Source organism: Notechis scutatus, chromosome 8 (genome assembly GCF_049901735.1).
Source record: "Notechis scutatus isolate UNSWTSFEM ecotype Mainland chromosome 8, rNotScu1.2, whole genome shotgun sequence".
NCBI classification, from domain to species: domain Eukaryota; kingdom Metazoa; phylum Chordata; class Lepidosauria; order Squamata; family Elapidae; genus Notechis; species Notechis scutatus.
The window spans coordinates 8,631,337-8,647,860 of NC_142016.1; the positions used below are offsets into that span (position 1 = coordinate 8,631,337).

Genomic DNA, 16,524 nt, shown 5'->3' on the forward strand with positions numbered 1-16,524 from the left:
TTAGTGACTGATCATAGTCACAATGGCATTTTAAAAAGTGATTTACAACCAGTACTTGCACTTAGTAACATGGTTGTTAAGTGAATCTGGCTTCCCCATTGACTTTTGTTTGTCAGAAGGTTGCAAAAGATGATCACATAACCCTGGGACACAGCAAAGGTCATAAATGTGATCCTGCTGCCATTTTGATCATGTATCTATGGGGATATTGCAACAATCATAAGTGTGAAGAACAGTCATAAGTCTCTCTTCTCAGTGCTATTGTAACTTTGAACGCTCACTAAATGAATGGTTGTAAGTTGAGGAGTACCTATACTGATTTCCCTTGTCCCACCACCGGGGTGGGATTCAATTTTTTTAACAACCAGTTCTGTGGGTGTGGCTTAGTTGGTGGGCATGGCTTGGTGGTCATGTGACTGGGTGGACATTTCTTGGTGGTCATCTTATTGGCTGGGTGTGGCCAACTCAACATCACTCACATCGAGGCATGCATCTTCCCGCCTGGCCTCTCATGACTGTGGGGATGCTGCAACTGTCATAAGTGTGAAAAACGGTCATAAGTCACTTTTTTCAGTGCCATTGTAACTTTGAATGGTCACTCCACACAAGCAAAGTACCAGCAAAGGAGGGGGGAAAAACTCCAGAGACATTCCAGAGACAGGAAGTCTAGTCCTGCCAAGAATGCAATAAGGGTTAACGGAGAGGCAGTTTCTGTAAGCAACACCAGAATGTTTCCTTCCTGCCTTCCTTACAGGATTAGGCCAGTAATTTCTTCTAACAACCGGTTCTCCGAACTGCTTAGAAGGTTAACAACCGGTTCTAGCGAATAGGTGCGAACTGGTAGAATCCCACCCCTGTCCACTACCATGGTAAATTTGAGCAAAAAATAAATCTGCACGTTTCCTAAATGAGGACTCACCACATCTATTGGACTACAATTCCTATCATTCACAATCAGCATAGCTATGGGAAGACAACAGGAGCATCTGGAGCAGGGTAAAAATAAGATGATTAAGCTGAACCATGTGAGCACAGCAGTGGTGGGATTCAAATTTTTTTACTACCGGTTCTGTGGGTGTGGCTTGGTGGGAGTGGCAGGGGAAGGATACTGTAAAATCTCCAGTCAGAGGTGGGATTTGCCGGTTCTCCGAACTACTCAAAATCTCTGCTACCGGTTCTCCAGAACTGGTCAGAACCTGCTGAATGCCACCTCTGGAGCACAGCCTGTCTCCACTGTTTTGACTGATTCCTGCAGATCTTCTGGAGGACAAGAGGCTAGAAAACTCACCTAGAATATTGGGGGATAGGGGAAGTCTTAGAAATTTGGGGTGGGGGTGGGTGGGTAGGGCAGCTGAGGGAAGAAAACCCAGAGAAGGGAGGATGGGTCCACAGCGCCTCTCCCTCTAGGCCTAACCTAATCATGATCTCTCTGCATTAATACTCTACCTACCACAGCACGCTTTTAAATAAAATATGCAAAGATTTCTCAAATTATTTCCTCAGGGCCTAGCACACTTCCTATCTTCTCTCGTGCATGTTAATCTGAAAAATGTAAATGCCAAAAGAAATACACACACCAGCAATCTGTTGAGATATGCCTATTTATTATGTTATTTCCCCGCCCCTCCTTGAAAGCATGCCCCCCCCCCCCCATTTCTTACATAAAAATAGATTTTAAAAATCTGGTTAAAAGCAGAAAATGTTCTGTTTTGTTATCTTGCTCCAGTTCTCTGCCTATATTTTGAGGAAATGGTATTTTCTTGTGCGCATGTGAGTATGCATTGGTACCCATTTGTACCCATTTCTTATAACCAACAGAACAGATCGCAAAATGCCACAGCTCCTTCTCTTAGAGACAAAACATTGTGTTGCATCAATCAGCCCTCAGCAGAAATACTTCACTTCAGACCTCAAACCTAGACTAATTTCTCTAACACTGTTTATGGGTTTGCAGATTTCAAGAACTAGGAAAATGGTTTATTTCCTTCCCAGCTTTGCACACGTTTGCTAAAAAGCATCAAACTAGATTTCCCTCCCTGGTTCTGTGCAGGTCATTACAGTTTCCATGTTTTATGGTCAGGACTCATTCCAAGTGTTGGGAGTTGTAGTCCAGCTGGGCTGCAGGGTATCTGTGCTTAAAAATCTGTACATGTTAGCCAGCCCCAAATAAGTCAGGGTTTACTTAACACCATTTCTCGCAACACCAATACGGAACCCAAGGTAATCACTGAGCACTTTCCTGTTTCTTGACTTGGTTTTAGTAGATTTTAATGGTAAAACATTATCAATAAAAGCTTATTGCCTGCCTGCCTGCCTGTCTGCCTGCCTATCTATCTATCTATCTATCTATCTATCTATCTATCTATCTATCTATCTATTAAGCAAATATATATGGCTGCCCAACTCACAGATACGTGATTTCGGGAGGAGTAAAACTTTAAAAATCCACATCATAAAAACTGTACCCTTCTCCCACGGCAGTGGCAACATAATCAAGCCAACCACTTGATCATCTCCTTCTCCATCACCTCCTTAGCTTTTCAGAAAAGCTACAAGGTGGGTACCAATCATACCCCCATAGGAATGATGCTCCATAGGGAAGGGGCCACCACCAAGAAGGTTCTTTTTCATGGTCCCAACCAGAGATATCTTCCTAACAGATGAGATCTGCAACGTACCCTGATGGGCTGGGTAGTATAATCAGGGAGAGAGACAGTGGTGGGATTCAGCCAGTTCACACCAGTTCGGGAGAACCAGTTGCTAACTTTCTGAGCAGTTTGGTGAACTGGTTGTTGGAAGAAATCATTAGGGCAGAGAACCGGTTGTTAAATTATTTGAATCCCACCACTAGAGAGAAATCAAATCTCTGTCTCTCTATCTGTTTTCTGTCAGTCTAGTCTAGCCTAGCAGTACTATGCTAAGGAATTCTGGGTAATTTTCTCCTGGCTATATTGAAATGCTTCCTACGATCCTTGAATTTGCCAAAAAGTACCCTTTCTGACCCAGACATGGCCAGCAAGTGGTACCATCCTTTCAGTATCAATGTGGGACAAGCGAGGAGTGAATTCCTTCAGTTTTGCTTCTCTTCCCACTGAGAGTCATCAGTGAAAGAATGACCAACAATCACTCTCCCTATATGATGGGGGCAAGGCTAGGCAGGAGTCTGGGGTGAACATTTAGCTACCTTGCAACTTGGCAAAGTAATAACTTGGTGTCAGTGTGGAGCGGGTCCATGCCTGTGAGATGCCAGATGGGCTTTCTCTGAACACGGCATGAGAGATGGTGGAGAGGCTCAAATGAATAGAGCTAGACAGCAGACATAAACAGTCAAGAGATAGAAAGAAAGTCAACTGGGAATTTATCTTGTGAAATGCTAATGTGAAATGGCTAAGCTGCAAGAAATGCAATCCCTTCTATAATCCCTTTTAGGACTGATGATGTTACCTAGTTTGGTGATGAAATGTCTTCAAGAAAACCATCATGCTTAGAAAGCACCAAGAACCCCCAAATGTGGAAAGAAGCATTTTAAATTATTCAGAGTGATGCCCCCTTAATATCCTCACTAAAAATGAGGGCTGGAAATCTCCAGATTTTTTTTTATTTATCCTGGTTTAGCATTAAAAAAGTCCTTCCTGACATCACAGATGTTTTTGCTTCCTCGATCTTGGCCAGCTGATTGGGTTTCAAGCGTGGGTCTCACACTTTTTTGAAAGAGTGATAATCTACATCCAAAATAGAGCCTGCCTGAAAGCGTTGGAAGGATGAAAGGATGCAGGATGAGCCGGGGGTTCTCCTTCCTGCTTCATCCCCCTTCACACTCAGGCTGAAAGGAGAAACACAGGTCTTGGCAATTCAAACTCTTCATTTTGGCTCCTTTGTGTCCTGGAATGGTTGCAAGGATTCCACAAAAGTATCGTGATAGGAAAGAGACACTCAAGAGGAATATACATAAGTGGAATTGTCTGAGATTTTAGGTATAAGAGACCCAAGATAGCTAAGAGGTTCAGAGGAGTAGAGAGATGGCCTTGAAAATGGAGAAAGTTGGCCTGGATTTTTGTTGTTTTTAATTTTTGTTAATTCATTCAATTTTGTAGCTTTAATGCGATTTTATATGTTGTTTTAACTTTTGATTGGGAGCTACCCAGAGTTGGCTAGGAGATGGGCGGCTAAATAAATGTTTTAAATAAAGCAATCTAGAACTAAGGAGACATTTCCTGACAGTGAGAACAATTAATCAGAAGAACTACTTGCCTTCAGAAGCTATGAGTGCTCCACCACTGGAGGTTTGAAGAAGAGATTGAATAGCCATTTGTCTGGAATGGTATCTCCTGCTTTGACAGGGCTTGGACCACTAGAAGACCTCCAAGGTCCCTTCCAATTCTGTTATTTTCTGTATTCTGTAAATAAAAAAGTTCAATAACTTGTATATAAGCATCAACATAGCCTGGACTTATAAGTGGGGTTAAGGAATAAACCCCAGATTGTCCATCTGAATTCTCTTTGGTATAAAAGAATGGAGAGAAACATCTGCCCAGGCTGTTGTTGTACCCTGTAACAATAAAGTTGAGAGCCAACAGTTCCTGTGGTATCTCTTTCCTGACTTGGTCAATTTCCTTGGAAGGCACCCCACTGCATCTTCCACCCCATGACCGAGGGCGGGCGCGGGCACACAGATCACATCTACAGCAAGACATATGTTGCCAGAAAGGTAAAAAAACTGTAAAACTGGAACAGCTAAATAAAAATTTAAGCTATCTTTACATAGTAAGCTAGGATGCTATAAAGTTAACGTATTCATGCAATGCTGTATAGAACATATTCATGCAATGGTGAGATAGATAGATGATAGATAGATAGATAGATAGATAGATAGATAGATAGATAGATAGATAGATAGATACCCTGTTTCTCCAACAATATGGCCTCCCCCAATAGGAAGTCCCAGCATGTTTTATAGGCATGAAATGAAATTAAGCCCCTCCCCCCAAATTAAGGCCTATATTAAAACATGCAAAATGGGGGGAATGGTGGGGGGGCTTGCCATTAGGAAGTACTTTTGTTGCACACCTGGATATGGTGCTGCCTGCATTGACCCCGATACGAAGTGCCCCACCAACGCCGAGGTCAATATCCAAGCCGTCGCCGCCCGCCCGAAGATGCAAGGGGGGAGGGGAATTAAGTCACCCCCGAAAAGACGGCCTAGCCATTTTTTCGGGGCTCAAAAAAAAAAAAAGACCTGGCCTTATTATATGAGAAACACGGTAGATAGATTTATCTATCCTCTTTCTATCCTACCACAATCACAGAATTAATATTCTGTTTTTTTTCAGAAAGTGGAAAATGACTCACTCTTATTCCCAAATGTCAGTTGCTCATTTTCCTCCGAACATTTAGTGGCTTTCAAAACTGAAATTTTAAAATCAGAATAGTAGAGTCATATATTTCTTTCAATCTGAAATTTGGGTGGCCTGTGTATCTGTGGTTGTTAGGTGCAAATAATCAGGAGCATTTATTGAGTTCAAAGCACAGAAGAGTTTATTATTGTTACCTATATACAGTATAATAATTTAGTCAACTAACAGTCAAAGCTAAAGTGGCCCTAGATAATGGTCAATGGAATTCAAGGGGTTGGTCTCTTGTGGCAATGCAATAACTCCAATCTGATGACATGCTTAACTCCACCTTCCAGCTCGGCCTGTTTTTCTACAGTGGTATGGCAAAGTCAAAGTTAATGCAGATTTTAAATGTAATGTTAGGCATGTCGTGTTGAGAATATGAAATAGATACAAATTCAGGTTGTGCTCAGAAACACTTTTCTGGCTCTCAGCACAAAATGCATTTTACAGATGAGAAATAATAAGCAAATACAAATGCGAACTTTTTTGGGGGAAACTAGAATTTTGTCATGGAGAATACAAAATAAAATCAAGAGAAGAACTGATAGCAGAGAGGCATAGTTGCCTATGCTTTTCTTATTTAGAGAGCCATGGTGGCTGAGTGGTTAGAATCAGTAGTGGTATACTACCAGTTTGGCCCAGTTCAGCCAAATCGGTAGCAAAAATTACCTGGAAATAAAGCCGATGATCAGCTGAGAGGAGGAAAAAAGCCTCAGCTGAGAGACTAAAGAAGAGAAAAGCACAGGATCTGCTGTCCCACCCACCCTTCACTTTTTTCTTCTTTCCCCTCTCAGCAGGCCTCAGCTGGTGTGTGGAAAGCTGTGTGCGCACGCGGTCACCAAATCAGTAATGGAACAGGTAGGACCCCACTGCTGGTTACAATGCAGTATTACAGGCTAATTGTCCTGACTGCCAGTAGTTCGATTCTGACCAGTTCAAGGTTGACTCAGCCTTCCATCCTTTGGAGGTTGGTAAAATGAGGACCCAGATGGTTGGGGGCAAAAGGCTGACTCTAAATCACTCAGCGAGGGCTGTAAAGCAATACATAAGTCTAAGTGCTATTGCTATTGTTAGGAAAAAAAAGATTAAAGTAGACCAAAGAGTTTATGGTTTTGAACATTGTAAGGTGGAGTTCAAAATGCAGTTGTGTACAAATGAAGAACACGTAATTGCTCAAATGCATAAATCTCTACTGAAGTATGAAACAGAAGAACAAGTGAAATAATGTATGATAAACTGGGCTAAAAAAAATTGTGTATATACAGATGAAACAATGGGACAGTAGGCAGTGTTTCTCAACCTTAGCAGATTTAAGAGGTGTGGGTTTCAATTCCCAGAATTCCCCAAACAGACCACTAGCTGGGGGATTATGGGAGTTAAAAATCCACACATCTTAAAATTGTTAAGGTTGAGAAACACTGCAATAGAACCCCACAATAATGCAGCATTTTAGTCTCTGCCCAATCATTACCTATGAAAACAAAGTTGTTGACCAATGCTATTCTTCCGATTACTTTCTTATAACTCTTTGCTATTCATTTTTGCTTTGTTTTTTTCTTCTTTACACATTGGACAATTTGTGCAATCCAACATCTCAACAATGACAGTAACTCTTTAAAGGGGGAGAGATGGGGGGAAAGCACATTCTTCTTTAATGCACTTTTTTTTCTTGCTAAAAGATGTCTGCAAGGGGAACTGCCAGTCTGAAAAATGATCCTTGCTTTCTCCCATTTTCATTTTCCTTCTAGCTTGTGATAATCTGTTCAGGTAAAAAAAAAAAAAAACACCACAGGCACATTCATTAAATCTTTGTCTTTGACACCTCAGCTGTTATCAGCCCTGGGCTCCCTCCATTCCTTGTTTTCCTCATTTCTTTCTCTCTCCTTTTCTTTAAAAATTCCTTCCTTCGTTCCTTCCCTTCCATTTCTAGCTTTGCCTGATCAGCAAACAGGAAGGCTGATGGAGAGGGGAAATTTGCAGCTGGTGCCAATAGATCATCTGGATTTTCAGTCATTTGTGTATCAAATGTTGTATGCAGCTCATTGTGTTGGCAAGCAAGAAGACGTTTATCAGCAAAAAGAAAGGGAAAATGAAAGGGAAAGTATATTTACATAGGATTGGCAAAGACCGATTTATCAGTAGAAATGAAATTTAAAGAGAAATAATTGCTTAATTTACACAGAAACACAACTCTTTTCAAATTAGGGACCACAAATCTATAGGGTTGTTAATAGCTACAGTGATGCATACAATCATTATTAGCAAGGAGAATCCTTTATTTCAGAAAGCTATCCTTTACATTTATTTCATTACTAGCTTGATACCTGTGCTTTGCTACGAAACTATGTGGTTGGGCTTAGTTTTGGGGGAGGAAAATAAGGGGGGGGATTCTACTTCTGCCTACCAGCATCCATCGGTATTCATCTGCCTAGCATCCTGTCAGTGTGTGAGAGAGTTGAGGGCTGTTTGGAAACTGAAGCAGTATTTGCTGTGTGAGCAAGAAGGAGACAGCAAGGAGCCTGGGCGTGGCTTAGCTCAACTATTCTATACTAAAGCTGCTTGGTGCTGTGAAACTGAACCTCCTCTCCTCTGCTTGTGTTTTGCATTTGGAACAGATTTCTTTTCAGGGGGGGAGGGGGAGTAGAACTCCGTAGCATCAGTGTGTGTTAATAATAACAATATATGAAATATTAATGCTCTGATGGTCATTTTGAAAAATCCTTTCTTAGTGAGCACCTAGAAGCCAAGAGGAACATACGTGCCAAATTTCAAGTTTGTAGGCTTTATGGTTCTGGAGATTTCGTGATGATGCATGAGTGGTATTTCACTTTTATATATATACAGTATATATTTAAATTCTTGGTTTTGCACATGAATTTTCTTTTGTAAAGCAGAGTTCAACAAAATAAACATTTTTTTTTGTATCCTCATGAACTTCTAACAGATTTGCCCCCTTCTCAGGTTTGTCCTTTATTTCTCCCCCAAGAAAATATGGTCATTGTAGTTGTAGACCTGTGATGGCGAACCTATGGCATGCATGCCACAGGTGGCACACAGAGCCATTTGTGTGGGCACGCGAGCCCCAGCCAAACTTACCTCCACTGCGCATGCATGCGCCTCCCAGCTGATTTTCGTCCCATTTGATGCCATTTTCGGCCTCCCGAGGCTCAAGGGAAGCCTGTGCAGCCTCAGGAGGCCCAAAAACGGGCCTTCTGGAAATACCGGAAGTGCCTAAACGGGCCCATTTTCAGCCTCCTGAGGCTCCCGAGGCTTCCCTTGAGCCTCTGGGAGAGTGAAAACAGCCTTCCCTGAGCTCCAGAGGCCCCCCGGAGGCTGAAAATGGGCACTTCCGGTATTTCCAGAAGGCCAATTTTTTGCCCTCCTGAGACTACAGAGGCTTTCCTCTCGCCTTGGGAGGGCGAAAATGGTCTCAAACGGGGCCGAAAATCAGCTGGGAGGCACGCACATATGCAGTGCAGGTAAGGGGGCAGGGGTGTTGCATGCGCATGTGAAGGGGGCGGGGCGCATTGCATTGTTGGTGCCGGCACAAATGCGCATGTGTGCGCTTTTGGCACGCCACCACAAAAAGGTTTGCCGTCACTGTTATAGACCATCTCTGTGACAGCTGTCTGAATCTCATAGCACTTGCTCCAACTTGTCTTCCTGAACATGCTTTCCCTGCTTTTATGATCTTGGTAGTCCTCGACTTACAACCTTTCACTTAGTGACTTGTTCAAACAAAGTTACAATGGCCCTGGAAAAAGCGACATGGCCATTTTTCACATGACCCCTGCAGCCTCCCCATGGTCATGTGATCGAAATTCAGATGCTTGGCAACTGGTTCATGCCCTGGGATCCTGGGATCATGTTTTGAGAGCTTCTGACGAGCCAAGTCCGCGGGGAAGCAGGATTCACTTAAAAACTGTCACTAACTTAACAACTGAAGTGATTCACTTAACAACGGTGGCAAAAAAGGTCATAAAATGGGGCAAAACTCACTTAACAACCATCTCACTTAGCAACATAAATTTTAGGCTCAATTGTGGCCGCAGGTCGAGGACTACCTGTACTAGAAACAAGGAGATTTATAAACAGGGAAACTCAAAGGAGAATATTAATAGCATTGTGAAATTGACTAGATTGAATTGTACGATGAAACAACTTAAAGAGGAAAGTAACCATATGGGAAGCTTGTGGATGCACCGTATATGTACACACTGGCATAAAGAATTCTTTTGTTATTCCTTAATTGCGTCTCTTCTCACACCCACACACCTCACACCCACAGGGTTCCCCGCTGAGTGTCACTTTTCAAGATATCAAACATTCTGGGAGAGGCTGTTGTTTATCAGGGGTGTGATACAGGGGTCGGCTGCTGGGGTTTGCAGGGGTTCAGGAGAGCCCCTAGCTAAGATTCTGTGCAGTTCACAGAACCCCCAAATCCCACTTCTGGCTGGCCCCACCCTGCCCACCCCTTCCCTGTCAGGAGTCCCCACTGTTAAGTCGCGGGACAAAGAGACTGGAGACCAGTGTGACTTTCAGCTCTTTATTTAGTTCTTAAAATCTGCTCAAATTGCGGAGCCACGGCAGCCTCTTTTATAGCGGCTGCTCGCAGCTCACAGCCAATGACGGCTCCTTGGATCTCCCGCCGTCCAGGCGGACCAATCACCAGGTAGCCATACGGACCAATCAGAGTAGGGCAAACGGCCCAATCAGCAAGCAGTATCCGAGAACCCATCAGAACACAGTATTACAAGTATGTTAATACAGAACACCCACGTGGCCTGTTTTGGATGCAAGTGCAGGCAGGGCCCACACAGAGACTCGGGGACAGTGAAAAATGGGCTTCCTGGAAGTTCGGGGATGCAGGAAATGGGCCTGTTTTCTGCTTCCAGAAAGCCTCCGGAGCCTGGGGAGGCCATTTTCACCCTCCCAGAGGGTCAAGGAAAGCCTACGGAGCCCAGGGAGGGCAAAAACGCCCCCCCACGTGGTGCAGGAGGCCAACTGGGCCACACCCACCCAGCAACTGGGCAGAGAACCCTTGGCTAAAATGTTTGAAGCCCATCCCTTGGTGTGAAGCAAAGCAGGCCTAGAAAAAGAGGAGGCTTTTTTAAGAATTCCAGAGAGAGAGAAAGCTGTTTTCGGTAGGGCCTTTTTTTAAATAAAGAAAGTGGACTAATGGAAGAGTAAGACAGCGTCTAATATAGCAGACAATCTCCAAAGTACCCCCGTTTCCCATCATCCTTCCCCAAACCGGCAGGGTCAGAAGGAAGAAGCCACTTGACAAGTAATATTTTAATCTCTCTCTTTGTTTTACCTCTACCTTTCTTAGCGTGGGGGTAGAGACTCCCAACTGCAGGCTCAACTGAATGGCTCATCTGAATGACAGAGATTGGACCAAGGTCACCCGTGGATCTGAGCAGGATGCTTAGCTTCAAAAAGGGCTATCAGACCAGAGTTCCAAAAATCCAGATGGTCGGTAGAGGACAGCAAAGAATCAAAGAGCAAAACCCTCATTCCCTTCTAGGATGCTGATGTTATCTAGTTGGGTTATGAATTGTCTGCAAGAAAGTAACCAAGCTGAGAGAGCACCAAGGATCCCACAATCAGACTTTGCTAGATCGATGCATCTATCTGACTGGATAGCTGCAATCTAGACCTAGTAAGTCCTAGTCTGCAATCAACAGATCTCTCAATATTGCAAAGGCCAATCCGTCTAGCCTTCAATGTGGTTGTTTGTAAAATCAAAGCAGAGCCTTGAAGCATCTTAGAAAGTAAGTTTCATCTTATGGAAATCTTACAATCTGCCTTCTTGTTCCTCTTGAAGTTCAGCTTAGCTTGTTTTGGTCATCCTCGGTTCCTCACCTAAGCCGACTTCCTCTCTTTCCATACTCAACTTACACCTGCATTGCTTCATTGTAAAAATCAAGCCTGCAATTGTAGGTGAGGGCCAGTGATGACATCAGTGGAGTAGCATTGTGCTTTCTTAAATGATTCGCTTTCAGAGAACTAATTCTCATGTCATTCTGTTGGGCAACGGATTTTGCATACTTGTCATAGAAATCTAGCATGGGAAAGAGATTTTTTTTTAGGAATGCCAAATTTAGTTTGCACATTCAGTGTATACTATCATTGTTTGGATTCACACAGCATTCTAGTCTAGCACAAATGTAATAGTGCAGGATGTTACAAAAACTCAACCGGTTATCTTAGCATATGATATAAATTAGGCTATCTTAATAAGTCACATGTTGCTCTTGGTGAGGGAAAAGGAGCAAAGCCATTGGATTTCACATGTGTGAACCGAGCCTCACTGTTCTGAATTAGGGAGTGCTAAACATTTTTTTGATGCTAACTTAATTGCAAAACCAGTGAAGGACCTAGGGTGTCTTGCATGGATTTTCCCAATAGGGCAATTGGTCCATAGAGTATAAAATCTTCTGGTTGTGGGAGGAGAGTCGGTTTGGTTTAGTGATTATGACATCAATCTAGAAACCAGGAGGTGGTGAGTTCTAATCTCACTTTTAGGCATGAAAACCAGTGGGTAACTTTGGTCCAATCACCAGGAGATGGTGAGCTTTAGTCCTGCCTTAGATATGGGAGCTAGCTGAGTGACTTTGGGCCAATCCCTCTCTCAGCCCACCTCACCCCACAGGGTTGTTGTTGTTGTTGTTGTTGTTGTTGTTGTTGTGGGGAATAAAGGAGGAGGAAAGAGTATTAGGTGTGTTTACCACCTTGAGTGATTTTTTTTTTAAAGTAATAGTCAGAATAAAAACAAAACCAGCAACATCAGCGTGGAGATATACCCAGCTGGCATGGGAAGGCCTCTTGGAACTTTCTAGCAAGACTGCCTGGTGACCCACAATTCATGGCAGAACATTTGGGGGGGTGGGTAGACCTTGGGAGGTGAAACCATCTCTCTGCCCTGAGATGATGTGAATTCCTGCCGAGTTTTGTTCACAGGAGAGGCACCACCGCCCCGTGCCCTGCTCTGAATTAATTATCTGCTGACACGATTTCGCTTCTTTGTGTTATTTTAATTAACAGAGCCCTCCTTCGAGCAAGCCAGCTGTCATATAAATTGTAAAACTGTCAGTGTGTACAGGAACTTAACTGGGATGGTTCCTCCACCTCCCTGTTTGAAAAAGCATGGCGTAAATGGGGAGTGCGCCTCCCCTCTTCCCCGTTTATAAACTTTAAGTAAAGTGTCATTGGGGGTTGTGTGGGAAAAGGAAGCAGACAGACAGACAGACAGACAGATAGATGATATAGATATAGATATATAGATATATACATACAGTATATAAGCGAAATACCACTCACACATCATCACAAAATCTCCAGAACCGTAGGATTTTTTGAAATGACCATCAGAGCATTAGTATTTCGTATAACATTATTAACACACTCTGATGCTAAGGAGTTCTACTCTCCCTCCCTACCTGAAAAGAAATCTCTCCCAAATGCAAAACCAAGCAGAGGAGTTTCAGTTTCAGTTTTAGTTTCACAGCACCAAGGAGCTGTAGTACAGAACAGTTGAGTAAAGCCACACCCAGGCTCCTTACTGTCTCCTTTTTGCTCACACAGCAAATGCGGCTTCCGTTTCCAAACAGCTGTCAATTCTCTCACACACTGACAGGACGCTAGCCAGATGAATACCGATGGATGCTGGTAGGCAGAAGTAGAATCCCCCCCCTTATTTTCCTCCCCCAAAACTAAGCCCAACCACATAGTTTCATAGCGAAGCACAGGTATCGAGCTAGTAATAAAATAAAAGTGACTCCTTTTAAGTCATGGTTGCTCAACCTCAGCAGTGTGAAGAGACATGGACTGCAATTCCCTGAATTCCCCAATTAATTGTTGCAGTCCTCACCTCTTCTCCTTGCTAAGGTTGAGAAACACTGCTCTAGGTTGTTGGGGAAGGGCCATAATTTAATAGAAAGACACTAGGCCTCCCAGAAAGAGGATCCAGGGAACAAGTGATGAGAAGAATCTTCATCTCTTGGAAACTAAATAAAATATACCCTCCCCCACATTCAAGCGCAACTCCCAGAAGTCTCTTTAGTAGCATATTCATTGCCAAGAATTCTAGGAATTGAGGTTCGTGTATCTGAAATGCCAAGCTTGAAAAAAATCTAAACAACTACTGTAATTGCACTGGTTGTCAGAATACTTCCATGTGCAGTTCAGAGTGATACCTTTTATGACACGGGGCCTGATTATTTGGGGGCCTGCCTTTTCCTGATTACATCTATCTACCCATCCCATTAGAGATAAAAATAAAATAAAACAAAGTGTAAGGGAAGAAAAATGCTATGCGTGTACAAGATATATTTTGGAATGTATTATATTTGGCATCACCCTTAGTTCCAAAGGCCACACACACAAAAAATCAGTCCAATTAGATTTGGTGAGGAAAGCAGTCCTTTCTCTGCCCTAAAGCCAAAACATGCCTAATTCACAATGTTATTTTGTGTCATGGTATTCTTATACACATTTAGGTTCAGGAACACTTTTACTCAATGTTTTTAGACTTGAAGGACCTTCAAGAGCTGATGCTTTCTGACCATCGCAAAGAGCTAGACCTGCAAATGTCTGCCCTATATTGAAATAAAAAAAATGTTTTCCTTGGATGATTTCAAATATGTCCATATGGGGAGGATCAATTGTGGTATTTCAGTTAAGCGGAATCATATGTTTTTGTTTAAAGGCAGCAGATGCAGACTAAGTGTTGTGTGTGTGTGTGTGTGTGTGTGTGTGTATCAGAATACCACATGGTTGAAGTTCAGGCAAGGATACGTAGACACTTTTTTTTCACATTCTATTGTGTTTTTGATTCCTGCCGTTCTGATATAGAATTTGATTCCATGTTTCTGTCTATAAGAACAGGACATTTATGGTAGTTGCACTAAAGAAACGCTTCACACCAATTCTGTGTTGCCCAAAATGATGTTTCTACTGCTGTCATTTCTGGATTGTAATTGGACAAAAGACAACACAAATACAGAAGAGGCAATAAGATCCTGATGTGATTCCCAGTTGTAGGATGAATAGGACAACACATAGTTTATCTAGCCCAGCTCTTTTCCCCCATAGCGGCCAGCTACATACCTTTGGGAAACTGACAGCGAGTCATGAGTATCAATTCCTTGACAAATTGAATGAAAAGGCATTTTGCAGAGGTATTTTTTTGTTAGAGATCCTATGCAGCTACAATAATTAAATGCCATTGATATAATTATGCTTTTGGAATCTGTCTTAATGATATCAGTGGGCACCAATGTCTTGTGAGTATTTACTATATCTTTTTTAAAAATAACGTTTAGATGCTACCTTTGCTCTGACAGCTGATGGGAAAGTTCCCTATTTCTTTTATTATAGGCTGGCAGAGAGAAAGTGACGTGCCCCAACTCACAAAGGGTGCTCTTTAATTAAATAAGGATTTAAACTTGGGTTTCCTAGTGCAACATCTTAACCAGCTCAACACCTTTCAACCAAATTTATCCTTCAGTAACTTAAAATTATTGGTGTGAGTCTTATCCCCTTGGGCACCTGAGAATTTACGTTTGCTATTTTTCATGGGACAACCCTTCAGTCTTCTTCTCTTGATTAATGTGCTCATTTCCATTCCATTTTCGTCTCCTCTGAAGGTGTGCAGCTCTATTTAAGGCCAATTCAGAGGCTACCTGATCCTGAAGCAACATCACAGTTCAGGTCTTGAGAAACTTTGAGTGGTGCTGTCCAAGGTGCTGCTGTTTTCTGAACTCTGTCTTGGCAGAATCTGGACCAGTGGTCCTTAGCCTCAGCTACTTTAAGATGGGTGGACTTTAACTCCCAGCATTCCCCAGCCAGTATTTCAACTCCCACCATTCCCCAGCTACTTCACCCATCTTAAAGTAGCTGAGGTTAAGAAATACTGATCTAGACTGTGCCCACACCTTCTAGTTTTTGTTGGCATAACAATACAGTATTTGTTCTTTAAACCTCTTCTATCTTTTCTCCATGTCACTGATGCCAAGATAAATACCTAATCTTTATATCTTTATAGGAAAAGTAATGCAGCAGGAGTCATTTTAATAATTCAACCAGCAATACAAGAGAGAGAGGGGGGCGGAGGGAGAGACAGAGAGACAGAGAGATAGAGACAGAGAGAGACAGAGAGAAACCTGCACAGCAGGAAGTGGCATGTCCAAGGTAAGTATTACTCTGTGCTTTTTGGAAAACCTACATATCTATAACAAAATGTACCCAACTTTTTTTGCCTATTGTTGAGAGACAAACAATACCATTCTTATGATGCAAATCCAAATTAAGGATCTGATAGCCATACCGGCAACTTCTTAACTTCAAATTCTTGCACATGTTTGGGCCTGCAGTTGGAAGTAAAGTATAATTCTTTCTTTGCAAGGCAACCTGCATTCAGAGACTGTGATGGAGCAATTAACTTCCTGCTGGCCTTCTTTAGTGCCTCTGTTCTTTTTAGCTTCTGGGCCATTTCCTCCATCTTTTTCTGCAAATTGGACATGGCAGATTTTGTGCAAGTGATGAGAACAATAAAATGAAAAGGGGGGGGGGGGTAGGTAGAGAGACCATGAATGCATCGCAGGAAAGAGACAGGACATGAAATACAAACATGCCCCTGAATATGGATGGGCACTAAGACAGGATTTTCAGATTGCAGAGGTGGAAACCAAGAAAGTTGAAGGCTGTAGCTGAAGATGTTGGCACCAAGGGTGGGAGGGAATCATAATTCATCTGCAACTAAAGAAATGAAATCCAGTCTTTCCTCTTGAAGCTAAATCTGCAAGGCAGTTATGGCCAACTACAACCCCACCACCTCTCAAAGTGAAAAATATCAGAGTGGCTAATGGCTAGAAGGTACAACGAAATCTATCAAATATACATATTTTAACAAGGATTTAAAAGAGGTGTTATGCAAAGCTACTCAGCCAAGATCAAGCTGTTCTTCCTCGTCTTCTCTTCTGAGTGGTGACTCTTCCTGGGCTGATTGTGGGTCTACATCCTGCCTAATTTAATAATATAATTACTGTTGAGCTAGACACCAGGAGAACACGAGTTCTTCTCCTGCCTTAGGCATGAAGGCAACTGGGTGACCTTGGGGCAGTCG

At 42.6% G+C, this 16,524-nt stretch overlaps 1 protein-coding gene across 1 annotated transcript in view; it reads left to right on the forward strand.

Moving 5' to 3' along the window:
* C8H1orf216 (chromosome 8 C1orf216 homolog) overlaps nt 1-15,670 on the forward strand; it is a 48,728-nt gene extending 33,058 nt beyond the window's left edge. Inside the window, exons 2-3 of the transcript XR_015750433.1 lie at nt 6,191-6,254; nt 15,445-15,670. The gene's annotated coding sequence lies outside the window, so the exon portion shown is untranslated. The remainder of the gene's footprint in view (nt 1-6,190; nt 6,255-15,444) is intronic.
* The last annotated feature ends 854 nt before the right edge of the window (nt 15,671-16,524 follow it).